General features: G+C 40.9%; 1 protein-coding gene across 4 annotated transcripts in view; it reads left to right on the forward strand.

Annotated features, from left to right (window-relative positions):
• Positions 1-2,482: 2,482 nt before the first annotated feature.
• The window catches only part of TRAF3 (TNF receptor associated factor 3), a 63,116-nt gene continuing 46,724 nt past the window's right edge, over positions 2,483-18,874 (forward strand). For all 4 annotated transcript variants that reach the window (XM_013940779.2, XM_067295008.1, XM_067295007.1 and 1 more), the window contains exon 1: positions 2,483-2,547. The gene's annotated coding sequence lies outside the window, so the exon portion shown is untranslated. The remainder of the gene's footprint in view (positions 2,548-18,874) is intronic.

The raw sequence follows: 18,874 nt of genomic DNA on the forward strand, positions 1-18,874 counted from the left end.
AAAAGGATGGTGACCTCATCCCAGTGAAATTAGCCAAACACCACACATTTCTCCGTGTTCAGCTCTGAACAGTCCTTATAGCTCCGAAGCTTCCAGCTGCCTGTCACGCCAACCCCATAATTTCACCCGGAGCTTTGAAGCCCCCTTCCTCTGATTTAGCCCGGTCTGCACTGTGTATTTGCCTCTGGCTCTTGCTGATATCCATTAGCAATTTTTATGTGGCAGAACCTCTTCTCCCACTTTCTCTCACATCAACCCGGTCGCATTGTAGTGAAATGACAAGCTATATAATGCTTCCCCGTGTACAAGAGACACCTCTGACATCTGTCAAATATCAGCCCTAATCAGGACATAATACAATAGATCTGGAGCCTGATACGGGCGTTTATTTAGCCTGATTGCCCACGGTGACAGGCTGCTAACCGGTGCTTGCATCTCTTCCTCCCCTCAGCGCTCGGTGCCATTCCCCCCCCCCCCCCCCCCGTGCTGCTGCGAGCGGCGAAGTCGGGACGGACATGTCTCGCCCGCTTCGGGCTCCGCGCCGCCGCCGCCTCCCCGCGCTCGGCGGCCACCCGGCGCTGCCCGCCCTGCGCCGAGGCGCCGCGGAGCCCACCGCCCTCCCTCGGGGCGAGCCGCCGCGGCTCGCGGCTCTTTCGCGATCTTTTCTATACTCGCCGCCTTTTTGTCCCCCCCCCCCCCCGGTGGGCATTTTTAAATAAAGGCTGATGTGCTCGAGGCTCCCTGCCGCGCGGGTTTCTCCTTCCCCACCGACCCCCCGGCCGCCTCCCCCTCCCCCCCGGGCCCCAACGGTTGGCCCGCGCGCGCGCCGCGCACCAACGGCCGCCGCCCGCGCGCCGAGCCCCCGCGCCGCTGGCCGGCGCCGCCCCCAGCCCCCCGTGGGGCGCCCGGCTCCCCCTCCCCTCCCCGTCCCCGCCGGAGCCGCTCGCGAAGGGCCGGGCAGGCTCCGTCCGCCAGGAGGGGGGCTGGGGATGGGGGGTCCTCTCCGCCCGGGCCTGGCCCGCGGGGAGGGCGAGCAGCAGCGGCGGCATCAGGTGCAGCCGCGGCAGGCGGGCAGGGCAGGCCCGGCCCCCCGGCTGCCGCCTGCGCGCTGAGCGGCCCGGGCGGGCCCGCCCCTCGGTGTGCGAGGCGGAGCCGGGAGAGCAGCGGGCTTCGCCGGGGATTTCCAGCCTGAGCGGGCGGGAGAGGAAGTGCGGGGCGGGGGGAGACGGCGCAGAGCAGCAGGGACTTTCCGTCGGGCTGGCGGTCGCCTTCGCCGGGCTCCAGCTGCCGCCCGCCGCCCCCCTCCCCTCACACGCTCGCAGGTAGGGCGCCCGCGGGGCTCGGCGCGGCGGCGGCGGCCGCAGGGGGGGCTTCAGCGGCCGCCGCTCCCCCTCGGGGCTCCGGCGCCCACCGGGCTCGTCTGCCCGAGCGCGGGCGCCTTCGGCGGGGGGACGCGGCGGGGCGGGCGGCGGGAGCCGGGGCGGGGGGGACGGCGGCTGCTCCCGCGGAGCCGGCGCGGGTCTGGCCGGCGGGGGAAGGCGGCGGCGCGGCGCTGATACGAGGCATCTGCCACCAGGCAGGGGCCGAGCGCGCTGCACCCGCAGCCTGTTGCCGGGACCTTGGCGGCGGCTGGTGCCCAGGCATAGATCAGCCTCAGGCGGCGGCGGCGGCGGCTGCGTGGACTCTGCCTGCCCGGACGCACTCGCACTCCAGGGCTTTGCAGGTGCCGCGTTTTCACTTATTGTTTTTGCCTCTCTGTTTTCTACCCCCTCTGCCGCGTTTCTCCACCCCCCTTGAGGAGCTCGGGGGTGCGTGTCGGCGGGCGGGGGGAAGCGCCCCGGCGGCAGGCCGGAGCGCGCCGCGCCGGGCCGGGCCTGGCCTGGCGGCGCGGCGCGGAGCCGTGCGGGAGCGGGCGGGCGGCGCGGCGCGGCGGCCCTTGCGGGCGTTTGATGTGTCGTTTGAATGCAGAAGCCTCGCTCCGCTCCTGGCTCCCTCCATATGCAGTGCTGGGGGCGGGCCGACGGCCTTTAAAGGGGCACTGCCGGCAGCCGCCGCGCCGCGGTGCCGAGCGCCGGGCGCCGCGACTTCGCGCCCCCCGAGGCCGCCCTCTGCGGCGGCTCCCGCTCCGGCTCCCTCATAGCCGCGGCGGACGCGCGTGTGCCGGGAGGAGGCAGCTCCGATGCAATGTGGACTTCGCCTGGCTCCCCCGCAGAAAATGAAAATCCTCCTCTGTTACTACAGAGCTGCCCCTAACCGGTGCGGAAGGAGTTATATTTTTATAAAGTGTGCCTGCTATGGCCTTCTGTTATTAACCCATCTGTCTGGCGGGAGCAGAAAGAAGAGTATTTTTTTTAATTTTTAATTTTTTTTTTTGCTATTCAGTTTTCTGTGCTATTTGTTGCGTGGTGTTCTAATATGTTAAACTAATTATGTTGTAGGTTAGAAAAAATAACCAGTGTTTAAAAGTTTATACTGAGTCATTCCTCTGCAGATGAACCTATGACTGACTCATAATCTGAGAACTGCAGTGGCTTGTAAAATAGGAAGGTAAGGCACTTACATCTTGAATTATTTGTATCTTCAAGTGTCTAAGATCTGAATTACTTGCAGAAAAAGAAGAGAAATTGTATTAATGCTAAGAGACATACTCTCATTTCAGCCAATCCAAGCTTGTGTGTGACATGAAGGACTGTATGTGCATCTTTATATGGATCTCTAACATGTATTAGGACATTTTTTCATCTTTTTCTGTTTCTGTAGTGGGAAAATTTGGGAACTTCCAATGATAGGATTTGAAATTTGTAGTCTCTTTAGGTCAGTGACTTTTCTAGACTGTTGAGATCTAACTGAATCTTGTAGATTGTATTCTATGTGACTTTTTTATTTCTTCAGTAGAACCATGTATTTTTCATTATAGGCTTGTCCTATAGAATGCACGTAGCATTATGTGCTAATGTGAACTTATATTCACAGACCAGAACGGAGCCTTTTTTTTTTTTTTTAAAGTGTATGATGTGAATGCTTATTAACAGTATTGAGCTTGAACAAAAGAAACAGTATAATTTGAAACAGTTAGTAAAAATCTGTGTTTAAAATAGCCACTGACTTGCATAGAAGGTTGGGATTAATGACTACATTGGTTGTTAGAGTTATGACTAAAGACATTAAAGGGCAGCATACATTATATGTTGTAAAATGAGCCATCTGGCTAAAAGTGTATATAAACAGCAATCCATACACTGCCCAGTGTGTATGGAGTAATGTAGATGTAAGCGTTGTATTTACCATGCTTAGGGAGAAGGTTTTTGGTTTAAGACAAAATATACTTGAATGTTTGGACTGAATCAGAGTTTTTATGGTTGGACTGGGAAACCCCTTGTAATACAGCTTGATAACGGAAACATTGATGTATCATGAGTTTGGGCATTGCAAGCAGGCACCACTATAGTGTTAAAAAAGTTGCTTTGTTCCAATGTGAAAATGGTTGGGTGTTTTACTGAAATGTGACTTGTTTGGAAGCTTCCAATAATAGCTGAATCTAGGATGTAGAAAAGCAAAGCATATTCAATAGCATGGCAAATTAATCCTAATCAGAAGAGGATGCTAAATTACTTAGTCTTTAGGCTTCCCTGAAGTCCTCCTGCAATTAAGTTGATACCAGTTTTGAGAAGCAGTTCCAGTGCAGATTCATAGGGTATTTGGTCAACATGTTAGCATATTTACTGTTGGTATCTTGGAAAACTGTGTAAGATGGCAGTAGTTAGTTAGCATCAGCAACAAGAAATTCTTTATGAAATCTTACTAGTCCATGCTAATAGAATTTGTCTTCTAAATGATTTTGATATCTTGCTGTATTTTACATCTTTATATTATTTTTGACCATAATGAAAAGTTTAAGTGGGGGAAGAAGAACATGTTTTTCAATATTGAAGTCCAGTTCTTCTATTAGTACTCACAACAATACTAAAAATAAGAAAATCCAGAAATCTTAATTTTTAACTTTTGTTGTTAAATTACAGGAATGTAAATACATGAGACAGTGAACAATCATAGTTCTGCAGATGAAAATTAAAGCAGTTTAAAAGTTGGAATGATTTAAATCTAATCCTGTATTCTAAATTGGCTTTGTATGAGTAGATATTGCAAGCATAACTCAGCATTTTGATCTCTAATATCTTAGGTGATGCAATAGCTGGATTTCACTTTTTTTTTTTGTATATAATAGTGTTTCTTAATTAATGGTGCCGAATCTTATGATGCCTGAAGACTGCTCATTACACACTGGTTTCAGATGTCTGTGTTCTTGTGCATGGTTCCTTTTAAGAATTGCCAAGACTTAAATTTTTTTCTTAATGGCTGTGGGTGGGTACTTTCTGAATATGATGCTTGTATTTGAAACCTCCTGGCATTTTTGGCCTGTGGCTCAGGATCACGAAAAGTGGTGGGGGAGAGTGAAATTGGAGATTTTGAGATGTGGGATGGGGAAAAGAAGCCAAGGGAGGGAGACTTGTGTATGTTTCTGCAACAGAATAAAGGAGTGATTGTAGCACCAGAAAGAGTGTTGTAGCCATGCTAGCTTTTATCTAGAACTTTTTAACCTGCAATGATGTGGTGACACAGAAACCAGAGCAGTGAAAGGTTGGCAAAGACAATATAACCGGTGTCTACCTGCTGAAGCCTATACCCTCATAACTTGATAGAATAAACTCAGTATATGTTTGTTTTAACACATATATTATAAATATATTGCTTTTTTCTATCCCTTTCATTTTTCTTAATGGTAGAAAGAGATGGGACTAGAGAATTAGGAGGAGAGGAGAGAAAACTTACAGTGAAAGGTGGATATTTATGTACAAAGTAGGAAGAGGTGATCTCTTGGTCGGTACTAATGGGAAAGAAGAGAAAATAAAAGAAAAAGCTAGTAAATCAATAAGGATTTACAGTACAGTACAGTAGAAAGCTCTAAGAATTTAGGGAGGAAATAAGACAACAGGTCATTTGGTACTGGAAAGTGTGATACAAATATATATATTTTTTGTTTACTCTGTGAGGATTTTTTTTTTTCTTCCTTGAAATCTTTTCTACTGGAGCATTGATGCAAAATCTTTGCCACTATGACTTCAATTGCTACTGACTGTTGGCTTTGTAACTAGGTTAGCAGGGCAAGTGTCTCTAAAATTATATACAACAACAGTAGGTTGCTAATCCTCTCCACCCCGCAAAAATGTTAAGCCTTTGATTTCCATGCTGTTATTCTTTCCCGCTGCTATATTCTGTATGTGCAGAGTTAAAGTGTGATTTTGGTAGAATTCCATGTTCTGAAGTTCATCTAGTAAATGGCAGCATGGGAAAGGAAGTCTCAACATGTTTGTAGATGGAGAAGGTCTGTATTAGAGATGCATGATAACCTCCTTCCCTGGCTCCTTGCTCGTACTGTTAACCAGGGTGTCTTGTGCTTTGATATCAAGCTTGAATTTTGCAAATTGCTAGAACTGGAACTGCAATGGGCATAGCAGAAATGATATTTTTTTATACTGACATAAAGTGATCATTTATGAAATAGATTTCTCTGATGTATTGAGGAAGCATTCTGTAGATTATTTACAGTGATTAAAAAATTATTAATAATGTAAATGCTCTGAAGTGAATGTATCCTTTCACATAGCGTACACATAGTAAATGTTCCAGGAAAAAACATTAGTGAAAAAAGTCATAAAACTTCCATTTCCAGTGCTATAATGTTGACTGTTTGGAAGCTCATAATTATAAAAGTTTAACATTTGGAGTAATACTGAACTTCTGCCTGTCTTCATGGTTTCTGCATTAGTTTGAAAAATATCTTGTAGTACATAACATAAGATATGCATACTGAAGACAAGCTTGAAGTGCCATGATTGTCTACAGTTTTCTTAGGTGTCCAGCAAAACAAGTTGATTTGATTTGATCTGTCTTGAAAAGCTTGTTGCAGATATAACTATAAGATAAGAAATGCCTTTATGGCTGCCACTTCATTCCCACAATGGTTTGACATCTATGAAGAAAGAAAAGATGGTCCATTGAAGATACTAGTGTAAAATCTAGGAGACATGGGTGCTGTTCATTGTTTCTGTAGATGTATATAAGTCATTCCCTTAGGTCCAAACTAACAAGGGTCTGTGATGTTGCAATGCTGAGTAATGTGACATCAAGCTCGGGTCCTGGGGCAGAAGGGGGATTCCAATCCAAGTTTTCTACTTCCTTGGGGAGTATTCTCATCATCAAGCCACAGGCCAGTTAAGGGTAATGTCACTTCCTTCTCTTGAAACTCTTCTGCTGTGCCAGGAATAATCAAAAACTCAGTGTGTCTGAGAAACAGCAAGAGGAAGCATGATGTCTCAGTCAAGTGGTTAGGACAATTAACAGGATGAAGAAAGACAGATTTGGGTGATCACTCTTCCAGTGGTTTTTTGGTGCATTTGAACTTAATATTGAGATTGCTGGGGTGAGCAGCCTTGTCAAGACAGAGATATTTCCTTAAGCGTAGAAGATGTCTTGAAGGTGCTCAGAAAACGATACCAATATTTAGGTACTCTGGGGTTAGGTGGTAGCTGATTGGGGGTTCTGAGAATAGATGTCATGCAGTTACTGCTTTTTGTGAGTCTGGCCTTTGGCTCCTGGTTATGGCTTTTCCTGGTCTGTAAAATGGTAATAATGGTACTTTCCTACTTCCTTGACAATCTAAGGACATCAAAAATGATGAGGTGCTGAGATACAGCAGGGCAGTACAAGTGTCATTCATCAATAAGTGAAATGAATTGCAAGTGCCGTATGGAGGCCTCCTGTTCTGTCTTCTCTACAATGCTGCACCATTCTGCACTGTCAGCATCATGGGGCAGGAAACAGTATTTGCTTCACAGCTCTTCCATTTTCGCATACAGCAAACGTGCGGTGCCATATGATGCTAAGCATACATGACAATTTGTCAAAATGGTAGTTGTTCTGGTGCTTGTACTTGTTCCCAACTTTCTGCTTTGGATGTTCTAGAACAGTAACAAATCTTTCTCATTGTACAGACACCAGCTTACCCACACAATAAATGTGCCTAAAATAACTTTTTAACAGCAAAGCCCTGGCTCATAAGCCCAGTTTTGGCGATGTGAATGGAATTTGTTTTGTAAGCTCGTACATGTGCTTGAGAGGGAGAGATAATTAGGACAATTATTAGGGGTTTTTATAATGGAATTGTTGTATCTGGTACCAGTTTAACTGTCCCCTCTTACTATCTTTCCACAGAGAGAAAAATTCCCGGAGTAGGTTTCCTTGAATGCTGTGGCTTCTGACTATTTAATGATCCACCGATTTAAGTCTTAATTTTGCATAGGAAACATAGCCTTAAAATTTTCATTCAACTTCTGCTAGTTTTAATCTCCCTGGAGCCATCCTAAATGACTTCCCTTTCTGCATTATGTGCTCTTCAGATACTAATGGAATGCTTATCTGTGCTGTATTTCTCTTCCATCTTAAATTGTTGTTTGGCCAGACACTATAAATGTTCTTAATTTCTCAAGCTAGTTCTTCTGGCTCTCAGAAGTGTCTTGTTCTGAACTTCTTTCAGTCAGTCGATATCTCATGTAATTTTAAGTTATTGAGGGCTAACCTCTATTCTGAGGTGGGCTCATCCTTGTGCTTCAGCAAAGTGACTGCATGTCACTTTTCTCCAGAAATGCTTGTGATTTCCAAGCTTGTACTTATTTTCAGACTTCTGGCTAATAATTTTAATCTGTAAGTCCACTTTTCTACCTCTCTGTAGCTGCATGTTTCTTTGATTTTCTTCTCCCACCCCTTCCCAGATGAATTAACACGCTGTTACTTCTCTTCCAGATCACTAAAGATGGGCCTACAATATACACTACTGTTGTCTAAAGGATGCACGTCTTTAAATCTACAGTTGTTTGCTCTTGCCTTCCATCCTTTTCTCTGTCCTCTTTTCTTTTCAGCACAGCATCCTTGAGAGAGGAGCATTGTGCTTTTGCCTAAGAATGGTTTTACTATTGTGATTGAACCTGATTAGGATACTAGTTCTAGGTTCAATAGGTGCCAAAGGTAAAGTGCTTGTGGTTGTAAAACTACATGGTCTCAAAATGCTACCATTTGGCTGTTAGCTTGAGTAGAAGGAAGTTGGATACCTAAGTAAATGAAGACTCTTGATTTGCATATGCATCCCTAACAGTCTTAGATCTGCTTGATACAATAGTATTCCTGTTACCTTCTTAAACTGCATTTTGAGAAGGCAAAAAAAGAAAAAAGAACCTCAAAAAGGATTTGAGCTAACTTTATTTGAAGTTAATAGTATCAATTATAACTTGAAGTCAGCAGTATCTTCTCTGTCTTTCGGTTGTCTTTCAGGAGTTGAATTGTGCTTCTAGCTGCAGAACCTGAGCATGCTATATTTCAGATTAGTAAATATGCTGTCGATAAATACTCCCAGCTGCTCACCAGTGGTGTGAAGATGTAATGGAAATGCCAGTAGATGCTATACTGTAGTTGTGCTAGTGGATATTGATATTGTGTTGCCCCTACTGTTTGGCAGTCTTTTTTATCTGTGTTATAGTAAGGCATTTTGACACTTTTTTTGGAGCACATGCAGAAGAATGCTCTTGACAATCTCTAGGAAAATAAAGCAAGTTTATTATTATTTGTGTGTTGTAATTCATCAGCTATTTTTCAATACCTAGGCCCATAAATTCCCCTTATTTGGCTATTTTGTTCTTACAAATTCCTGAACACTTTTATTTCAAAGTATTATTTAAATTTTTAACTTTTTAGTATTTTATGCAATAACTTTTTGAGGGAGTTTGGGAGGATTTACTCTCTTGGTTTCTTGCATGTGTGTTTTTAGAAAGACTTGGGACAGGCAAACTGATCTCAGCCCCCTTTCCCCCCGCCTCACATTCTGCATATTTTCGTGAGGAGATTCTCCCAAAATAAATGAGGAAGAGGGTTGGAATTGTCTTGTTTGGATACATGTGATAGCAGTTTTATATACACAGAGTATAATGCTGTAACTTCACTAAATTATTTGCTAAGAGTGTTTTAATATGAACTCTCAATCTCTGAGATGAGGTAGGGCAGACAGACTTTGAAAGTCTTTTGAGTTAAACATAAAAAGGCAGTTATTCCAGAACAAGAGTGTCCATATGTTGAGCTATTTGGGAATATTCAGAGTAGCTGGAATACTTGCATGCAATGTTGTGATTTAACAAATGGTACAGGAGGAGAAAATGCAGTGAGGAAAAAAGTTCTTGTTATAGATCCATTTTATTCATATTTGTTATGCTCTTGTGTCATGTTTGGTTTGATGAGAAAATACAGTAAATGAGGTAAATAGTGGAAGCTGCTAACAGCCATTGTGCTACATGTTTTATTGATGCTTATTGATCATTTGCTGCCCATCTCCCATAGTATATTGTGTAGCAGAAGAGCAACCTTCAAGATGTTTCAAAATGCTTAATTTCATTTTAAGAAGGTGTAGCTAGTGACTTCTGTTGCTGTGATTAAGACCTAGACTTGTCCATGTTCCTTACAGTTTAGAGACACTGGCATCTCTGCTTTTGGAGGGAAAGCTTAAACATGCATAAGGCAGCTGCATTTTTAAACTGGCATTTCCTACTTTACTTAAAAAAAATTTTTTTTTAAGTATTTCTAACTAAAATCTTATTTCTTGGTTAAGCAAACTTCCTGTTGTACTTAATTTGTATGTGAATGTAATGTCTGTGAAAAAGGGTTGTTTGTTTTCTATGGAGAAAAGATTTACCTTATCTTATAGCTGATCTGCTTTTATAGAATATTAAATAGACCATGTTTTAAAGTCTCAGTTGTTAACACCTCCAAAATAAAAGGTTTGTCAAGTTAATGAAGGGAAAAATTGGTGAGCTCTCCGTTAGATGGTGCTGCTGGGATTGAAATATTTATATATGTAATGGAAGCAAGCTTCTGCCTAGAAGTGTTTTTACTGCTGTATTTTTTTCTAAAGGACTTCTCTTTATTAAAATACTTTCCAAAGGCAGGGATACTTGCAAAGATTTTTGTATTTCAGTTTGAAATGAACAAATAAGGTACTAAAAAGGCTGTCTGGATGGGAGGAGGTATGGAAGAAGTAAATATTTTGCTTATTGCATGAGTGATTTAGGTTTTAGCAGCTGCCTTTTTTACTGTAGCTCTCATCTGTCTAAGTAATGAGTCTGTGTTACCTTTATACATTGCTATCATGTCGATGGGGGCACTTCAGTATTAAAGGAATTTAGTGGCAAGAAATACTTGATTTAAAAATCCCCAAATGGGTTAGATTGACCATTGCTGTAATAATGCCCTCATGACTCTAACATTTGAGTTCCTGGCTTTTTTGTGGATCCCTGTCCCTCAGCATTTCTTTTTAGAGTGCGGTTTTATATTTTAACTTAAACACATGATAATAGTACTCTAAACTATTCCCTAGCACGAGCCATGACTGGCTAGTGATTTAAAAAAACAAGGGAAAAAAGCTGATGATTAAACATAGGCACCTAGCACCATTTTAAGCACCTTATGTAATCCCACATGGTCTTCAGTTGCTGCTCCAAAAGTATATGCAATCTCCCATATATACCAGTCCAGCGTGCATGTCTTGAGTATTTTAGGGCATCTAAAATGGCACTAAACATCCATGATTTGGTACCTGAATCACTCTGTAAAAGGTAAATAGAGTTAAAATACTTATTAGTTAAAAATGCATGTTAGCAAGTGTTTGATAAATACTTTTTGCTATTAGGACTCCTTCAAAGATGGCAAGACAGGGTTGCTGAGATCCTTGAAATCTCTCACCCTGCAGGACTGTAAGTAGAAAAGGAAAGAACTCCATTTAAAAAAATGGCACTGGTCAAGAAAGATAGAAGTTAAGTTGGGTTCATGAAGCCACAGCCCTTTTCTCAGGACAGGTAGAAATATTTTTAGCATGATTTAAAAAATCAGTATGACTATGATCAGCTAACAGAAAAGTTTAGTAATATTATATAGCACTGACTGAGAAATGAAGGGGACAAAATCTTAAGAAACAGATTTTTTTTTTTTTCTTTTGGAAAGACTTTTATCCAAAAGCATTCCTGAAAGATGGTTAGAGGAAATGGCTTAGCAGAAGTCCACTTCTTGGGATTGGAAAGTTTAAATAATTTTGGATCCAGCAGCAGGAAGCCTAGCTTAACAGACTTGGCCTGCGTTTAGTAGCCTGTTAAAGCTGTAACAACCAGTGGATTTTAACCTTATGTGATCAGCTGTTAGGTACGGCTGCCCAATGTCTAACTTTCTGTTCTGAGAAAAGTGTTCGAGAAGTTTGCAAAATCTTTGTTCACTTTCTAACCTCGATCAGGATTAAAATGTTTGACTGAAAGGTGCTGTTAGTTCCCCAAAATCTGGCAGATGGAAGTAATAAGGTAGAGGGATGGTTTTCTTTGTGATGGTCTGAGTCATCCATTTCAGAAAAGCTCAAATAGGGAAGATTATCAGTTATGTGATAACTGGAGAAAAGGACAAGCTGTTGTGCGAGAGAAGAATGAGAAGTTGATCATGGGTATTTCATGACCTTGCTAATAATAACTCTTGAGGGGGCAATTAGTAGACAGTGGTTATGATGTCATCCAACTACACGACTTCACATCAAATATGAATTTGCTGTTCCTCAGTTAGATGATTTGGCTTTCTAAGTGAAACCAAAGACAAAAGTGGAAGTGATTCTAGCAGGCAAAGAGCAGCAAGAAATTCATGCTTGGTCACCTTGAATAGAAAGCCTTGATTCTAACATTGTTGTAGGATGGTGTATAGACAGAAAGGTGATGATATTCTTGTTTCTGGACTCTATTAGTAGATACTTAAATATTAACAAAAGCTAGCCTTGCTTTTTCCCTCCTACCCCTATTTTCAACCGGTTAGGAGACTACCTTTGTGTTTACAAGTTAAGACTTGGTATTTAAGACTGAGTACTTCTAAACTCCAGGGTTCGTCATTGTATTGCACTGTACTTAGGTTCCAGATGGAGTAATATCTACTCTTCCTCTGGCCAAAATGGCATTAAAGGAAAAACCCAAAGGAATGATGATCTGAGAGGGTGCGGTTAGGACAGCCAGGGAAGATGTGAAAAGGTATTGTGGTGAATTAAGGGTGTGTATGTTTATTTTTAGAATCAGTATTGTGACAGACCCATCAAAAATGAGTGGCGAAACTTACTTCTGCTTAAAAAAAACCCCAAAAAACAAATGAACAAACAACCAAACATGAGATTTGAAGTAAAGTGAAGGATTTTGTTTGCACAGATCTCTTTAGAGAAACAAGTAAAGGACGTGATCCTGTGTAAGAATTTATTGGTTTGGGGGAAAGCTCTTTATTAAAAAATGTGGACACTCATCTTGATTTAATTCTGACTGATAGGAAAGAACTGGCTAAGAAGATGGAGGAAGAAGAAGGAAGCTTGTGAAGGATTATCTCAAGCTGATAAAGTTCATTATTTTTAGGAAGTAAGGGAGGAAGAACAGCAAAATAAAGACCAAGAGCAAAATAAAGACAGTAACTTAAATTCAAAAAACTGGTAGATAAGATGTCATAGGAAGCATGATAGATATGTAAGAGGAATTCAGTAAACTTATCTGTTTCTTAGGGCACAAGTATGAATTATTAGTTTGTACTTTTTTTGCACTGACACATAGCAATGGACCACTTTGACTAAATCGGTACATTACGGATGAGCTGAAACTTGAAAAGAAATTGTATTAAATTAGGTGACAGTGTTAAAGATGAGTAAGAAAGAATGACAGAGGTGTGTAGGGGAAAAATGGAGCGTCTGAGGCATGAAAATAACAAGGGAGTAAAGGATAAAAAGAAAATGTTTTTCTTATGGACTTGAGCAGTAAGAGGAAATTGTTCCACTAGTCAGCATGGATGGAAAAGTAGCAACAAATGATGCCAAAAGAAATTAAGTCATTAGTGCTTCAAATTTTCAACAGTCACTTAAATGATAGAATAAGAGAGAATAAAGTTAGTACATTTGCAGGTGGATACCAAAGTGGGAAGGCCTATAAGTCTTTTGGAGAACAGAATTACAATTCAAAATGAATGCGCTATGACTGGAGTACCATGACTGGCTTTGGTAATTCACTGCTCTCTTGAGTTTTCAGCTGGCCTGCATCTTTCTTGCAACAAGGATGCAGTCTTAGTTTCTCTTGTTCTTCTGATTTCAAATGTTGAATCCAATTCAAGATGTCATTGAGCTTCAAAGTAGCTGGCCTACAGCCTGACTTGTTACCTTAAATGGAGTGCCTGTCTCTGCAGTTGAGTCTAAATGCAGAAAATCGTTGGGGTTGCGTCAATCTATGCTGTTGCTGAGCTTGAAATAGAATTACATATTTCCTCCACTCTTAGACGCAGAGTTGCAGTGTGCTGGAACTCACTTTGTTACACTGATGGTGTTTAAACCAGCAGCGAACATGAGCTTTATGTTATGGTGTGATGTGAGCTGTAGAAGCCAAGGAGCCATGTGTTTTTACTACCACAGGCTTAGTAACTTCCAAGGAAGAGGTGGGATGGGCAACTAGAGATACAGCAACATCTTAATTGCTGTAGTTAGTCACTAGGGCTCATGCAGCAGAGTTTATTGCCAAGTATTATATACATTAAATAAAATAGGAACCAAAGCATTTAGAAAAAGTTTTAAGAGTACCCATGTTCCTATAGGGCCTTATTCCCTGCTAGAGCTTCCTGAGCCCTTATGATACTTTTGTTAAATTGCTGTTGTCTCTTTGTTCTTCTGAATTCTACTCCTTTTTTCTATAAATAGAAATGTTTTTAAGAAGCCTCTAATGTTTGCATAAAAGTAACTTATTATGAGACCCTGTTTCTTTACCACCTCCCATTAAACCACCCCACGTATTGAAATGTTCACTGCATGAATAAAGAAGTCAGCATATGACGGCTATAAATTAGTACAGAAGAGCTCAACTTCCATTGTACTGAGCTAATCTAGGATATTCGGGAGTTTTCAGTAACTAGAGTGAGACTAACTGGTGACTGGGTCATTCTTCCTGCAGATACTTAGAATGGTGTGTCCTCTTTGTGGTGGTATCAGAGCTTTGTCATGATGGTGGCAGAATTAATTGGAAAAGACAACCCCAAATTAATTAACTTTGGAAAAACTGGCAGGATGAGAATTGATATCAGGCTGGTGACTTTTCAGGATGCTGTCAAGTGATAAAACAGACCTACTACCATTACTGAATGTAGAAGAAATAGATCCTGAAATGTTGCACGTTTTAAATCAATAATACCTTTTCCTGAAATTGGAGGATCTCACACTGCCTTCAGATAGACATGTTGTAGTCAGGTTCTTTTTTAGGTTAACCAGAGAGAATTCACCCAAATGTAACTGTTTCTTGTCATATAAACACAGAAGTAGTCTCCTGTCATACTTAGAATTGTGAATAATTGAACTGTAGATATAAAGTCTGGGAAGTCATAATATGTCAGTAGAGAACTCTATTCTTAAGCAGTGATACAGGAGGCTTTTTCCTTATCTTCTTATTCTGTCCACAAGCAGAGTCGCTGCAGGACAGAAGTCTCCATTGCAGAAAAAAGGAGTCTTTCAGTTAAGTGTCTTGTTGCTATGTCCACCTTCATCCTCTCCTTTCTCCCTTTCACCAGAGGGTTAGATCAGGGGCTGGAATGCATCTGCTTGTTGCTGCTGCAAAGATTTGTTTTTCTCAAAGATTTCTTTTTCTCCTTCCTTTGCCTCCAGTCTAGTTTGCCAGTATTGCTTCTCTTTCTCCTTTCCTTTCTGTTTTTTGGTGTTGTGCAGTTCATGTTTTGGATTGCTGCACTGAGGTCTCTCCCTGAACCATGTGGAAATACGTTGTTAGGCAAGAACTACTGAAATCTCTGTAATGTTGGATTCCTATCTGAATCAAGGAAAGTTATTTTCATGGCCAGACCCTAGTTTACAACAGTAGCTCAAAGGGTTCTGATCTTTGTAGGGCCATCTTGCAAAATAGCTGATTAAGCTTGTTCCAGCATGATGTCCAGATGTATAATGCAGTAGGAAGAACTACGCTTATACTCGTGATTTGAAGTGCAGCAACTGCCTTAGGTGGAAAACCGAAGGCAGACCACAAAACCGATATTGTTCTGGCTGTGGTTTTTTGATAAGGCATACAGGGAGTGCAGCCTGCCAGTTCATGGGGGTGAGGACTGGTATTTGGTATGTGGATAAAGATGATGAAGCCAGTGGAAGTACAACAGTGATAGAATGGACAGGAAAGCTGGCAACTTCGGGGCAGGTGAGGAGAAGTATTAAGTATCTATCCTAGGGAACTTAAGCTGTGCTACTGCCTGCCTTCTGTGTGAACTGCTGGACACCTTTGGGTCCTCAGGACTGTTCCGAGAGATTACTTTGGTCAATACAACACAGAGACGTTGCATTTTACTTGGGTGATGCAGTTGTGTCACTGGTCGTCTGGGGTAGAATTTGGGCCTTCAAATGAATGAATGAGCTTGTCACTAGATAACAGATGAAAGTGTGCTTTTTTGTTTTCTGGTTTGCTTATTTCAATTTATAGAGAGATTTTTGGACATTTACAGGTCCATTTTATCCTGCAGTGGTGAAAGCCCTCTTACTAGGTTTCAGGTTTAAAAAGGAACACAAGTTATTGAAGTCAGATGGCCTTTTTCAGTCATTATCATTACATAAGCCTTATCTTAGTTTATCACAGATGTGGCTTTCATTGGCAAATATATAAGTAAATAACCTATAAGAAGAAAGTAGAGATGGGATGTCTTAATATACAGTGGGGTGGCAACAATGTTGGAGTAGGACAGAATTCTTTTATAAAGGATTTGTGTAGCGGAAGTGAAATAAAAATAAGGACAACATGAAGAGTTGTTTGTGTTGGTGGTTGAAGCCCCAACACTAGGGGTTAGTATAAGATGATGAATTTAACTCTCTGAATTTTATTTTCTTTTCTGAATGCTTTTTGGCCTGTTAGGAAAAATTTGTTAAACTGTCATGAGAACAGAATTGTACTTCAGTACTAAAACAGTTGTGGTCTTCACTCTTTTGAGACTTTTCATAGTAGCATTTTGTTTATGATCAATTTTGTAATTGGAAGTCTGTTTTAGAGCCCCAGCATTCTAATGCTTTTACATTTATGATCCACAACACTAATTAAAAATATTTATTCAATTTCCAACTTTCAAAATTGTTTAATTAAAAACTGAACTTACTGTTCAGTATTATAAAATTTGTAAAAGCAGAAACTAAAATATATGCTATTATCTAAGCAATCTGTATTTTTAAATTGATTGTATTTGTAGCAGAATAAGAGGTACAATATGAATATGCTATGAAACGTTTTGAATTCACCCTGTGACTTTATTTTTGATTTGCCTAATTTTAAATATAATCCTCAAGCTGTTATAAGCCCTGTGAAAACTGAGGAAAGATTCCTTCTTTCAGGTCACTTTACTTTGTTTGAGTTACCTGGATTTTATTCTATAGTATGTATTGCATCATGTTTTCATTGCTAAAAGAAGGAAAGAACACCTTTCAATTTGTTACTGACTGTCTGTAGGGATACTTGGCTCTCGTTTGCCATTTCTTTCACAGTAAAGTGAAAATGGAAGAATTAAGATAATATCGTGCTTTCTTGTAAATCCATTCTAAGTGTTTCACTAATACTAATTTTTTACAAGAATAGAAATGGTAGCTTAAACTACTTCAGTTTTCAGTATCACAGCTCAGAAATGGCCACAATGCACTAGCCAAATATTTTAAGACTGTTTGGTAGTATTAAAACTATCTCTGTTTTCAGTGTTCATATTTTCTTCCTTTTGTATCGGAGTGTAAATCTTTCCTATGCTGAATAAGTTCAAGTGCAGTAGCTAGTAAAATTAAACCCATGTTGTGAACTGGAGCATGTATTTCAAATAGTTTCTTTTCTTGGTTTTAGTTCAGCTTAAGAGAAGTATCTTTACATCTGCAGTTTCTGGAAATATAAGAACACTGTGAACCTCTGGCCAATAAAAATTTTCCCATTATGTAAAACATTGCAGATTAGCTTGACTCACTAAATGGTGACAGAGGTGACTTCCTTCATAAAGTAAATATATTTTACAGTGAATGTTCTAGTGAACTAATAAATCTCAGTGTAGCTTGTTATTTTGCTATGGTTTGGTATGGCTTCATGCAATCTTAACCTGCTATTTCTCTCTTCTGCCTTTAGGCTTGTGAGAATTGTTTCTGTGTATTAATAGGAGACACTTGTTTGTTTCCCAGCAGGAAAGCCTGAGTGCTTAGGCTTTAACAGAATCAAGACCAGCTTTCAACAGTGGGAGACAATATATTAATTCATTGGAACACAAGACTGCAGTCTGTGCTATCACTGTGGTTTGTGTTGTGACTTTTTTTTTTTTCATGTAAACAGGTAGGTAGCAACAATTCCGCTGACGTATGCGTTGTTTTCTTACTACATATATGTAGAAACCTCATGACAGAGGTTTGTATTTTATTTTGGAGCAATAGTATTTGAATCATTGCATGAAACCATAAAAATAGATGGTCCTCCTTTGTTTTCACATCTTTATTAATTGATGCTGTTAACTGTACAAATCATCTTCAGTGCTCAGACTCACTTTAGTTATGAATGAGGGTGATATCTCAAAACTCAAGCAAGTTTCATTCTTGTTTCTGTAAGTACGCCTTCTTACAGCCTTGCTCTACTTTTGTGTTTTCTACACAGTCAGAGTGGACTATTTAGCAAGTTTTTCCATGCTCTCTGTCTGATGGAGTTAAGTTACCAAGTATTTCTTCCTGATAGTATATGGAGATTTGTTTATTTATGAATTTTTGGTGCCTTTTATCAGTTCTGTTGTATTTGCAAGCAAGGTAAGAAGTTATTATCTCTGTTCCATTAAACATCTGAAGTAAAGAGAGATTTTGCAAATAGTTAAATAATATGTTTAGAGCTCATAGGTGGTAGCCAGCTTCCCCAGTCGGCAATGTCTGATTTGGGAAACTACGTTGTACCTTAGTTTCAAGAGGCAATAACATTCTGAATCTTTGCGAATGGTACGTTAAGTGTGTTTAAGGCTCTGCTTTTTCTTCCGTGTCCCACCCTGCTTTTTCTGAAGTTTGAAAAGAAATGGTGATTCTCTAAAATTTTAGTAGTCCTGTTTGCCTTCAGTTTGAACTGTAAAACAGGACTGGACAAAAAAGTGAAACAGAGGGTCCTTTCAACTTCTGGACAAGACCATATGAAATGCCTCGATCCTTGGGTGAGCAGTAGGGGTTGTGTTTTCAGAGTGTAGCAGCTTGGGGACTAAGTAATCAGCTTGAGGGTCTGTGGCCTGTTCCTAAGCAGATTATCTTCATATCTTTCTGTAGGAATTTCTGCCTTGGCCCGATCTTCTAACTTAGTGGCAGGCACTTTTCCTGCCCTGCTGCCCCCCCCCCCCCCAAAAAAAAAAAAAGTGCTGTGCCCATCCTTAATAGTATGTGAATCACAGCTAGGAACCAACTAGGATGCACATGGCTGTCTTCAAAGCATTCTCAGTGTTCTGAAGCAAAACAAGTTAAAGTGTTACTAAAGTGCTAGTTCTGTACTAAATGTGGAAAGTGAAAACTATTAAATCTTATTTTACCTTTTATGTTTATTTTTAGGGAGAAAGGGATATATTTTTGGTCCTCCTTCCCCCCAACTTTAACAAGAGATATAATTATGTTTTTGTGTTCCTTATTTCCAGTTATTTTTTCACTTTTGGCAGTTCCCAACTTAAGACTGAAGTCCTGTTATACGAGGTAATATGTATACAAGTATATGAAGAGTCA

Source organism: Apteryx mantelli, chromosome 4 (assembly GCF_036417845.1).
Source record: "Apteryx mantelli isolate bAptMan1 chromosome 4, bAptMan1.hap1, whole genome shotgun sequence".
Taxonomy (NCBI): domain Eukaryota; kingdom Metazoa; phylum Chordata; class Aves; order Apterygiformes; family Apterygidae; genus Apteryx; species Apteryx mantelli.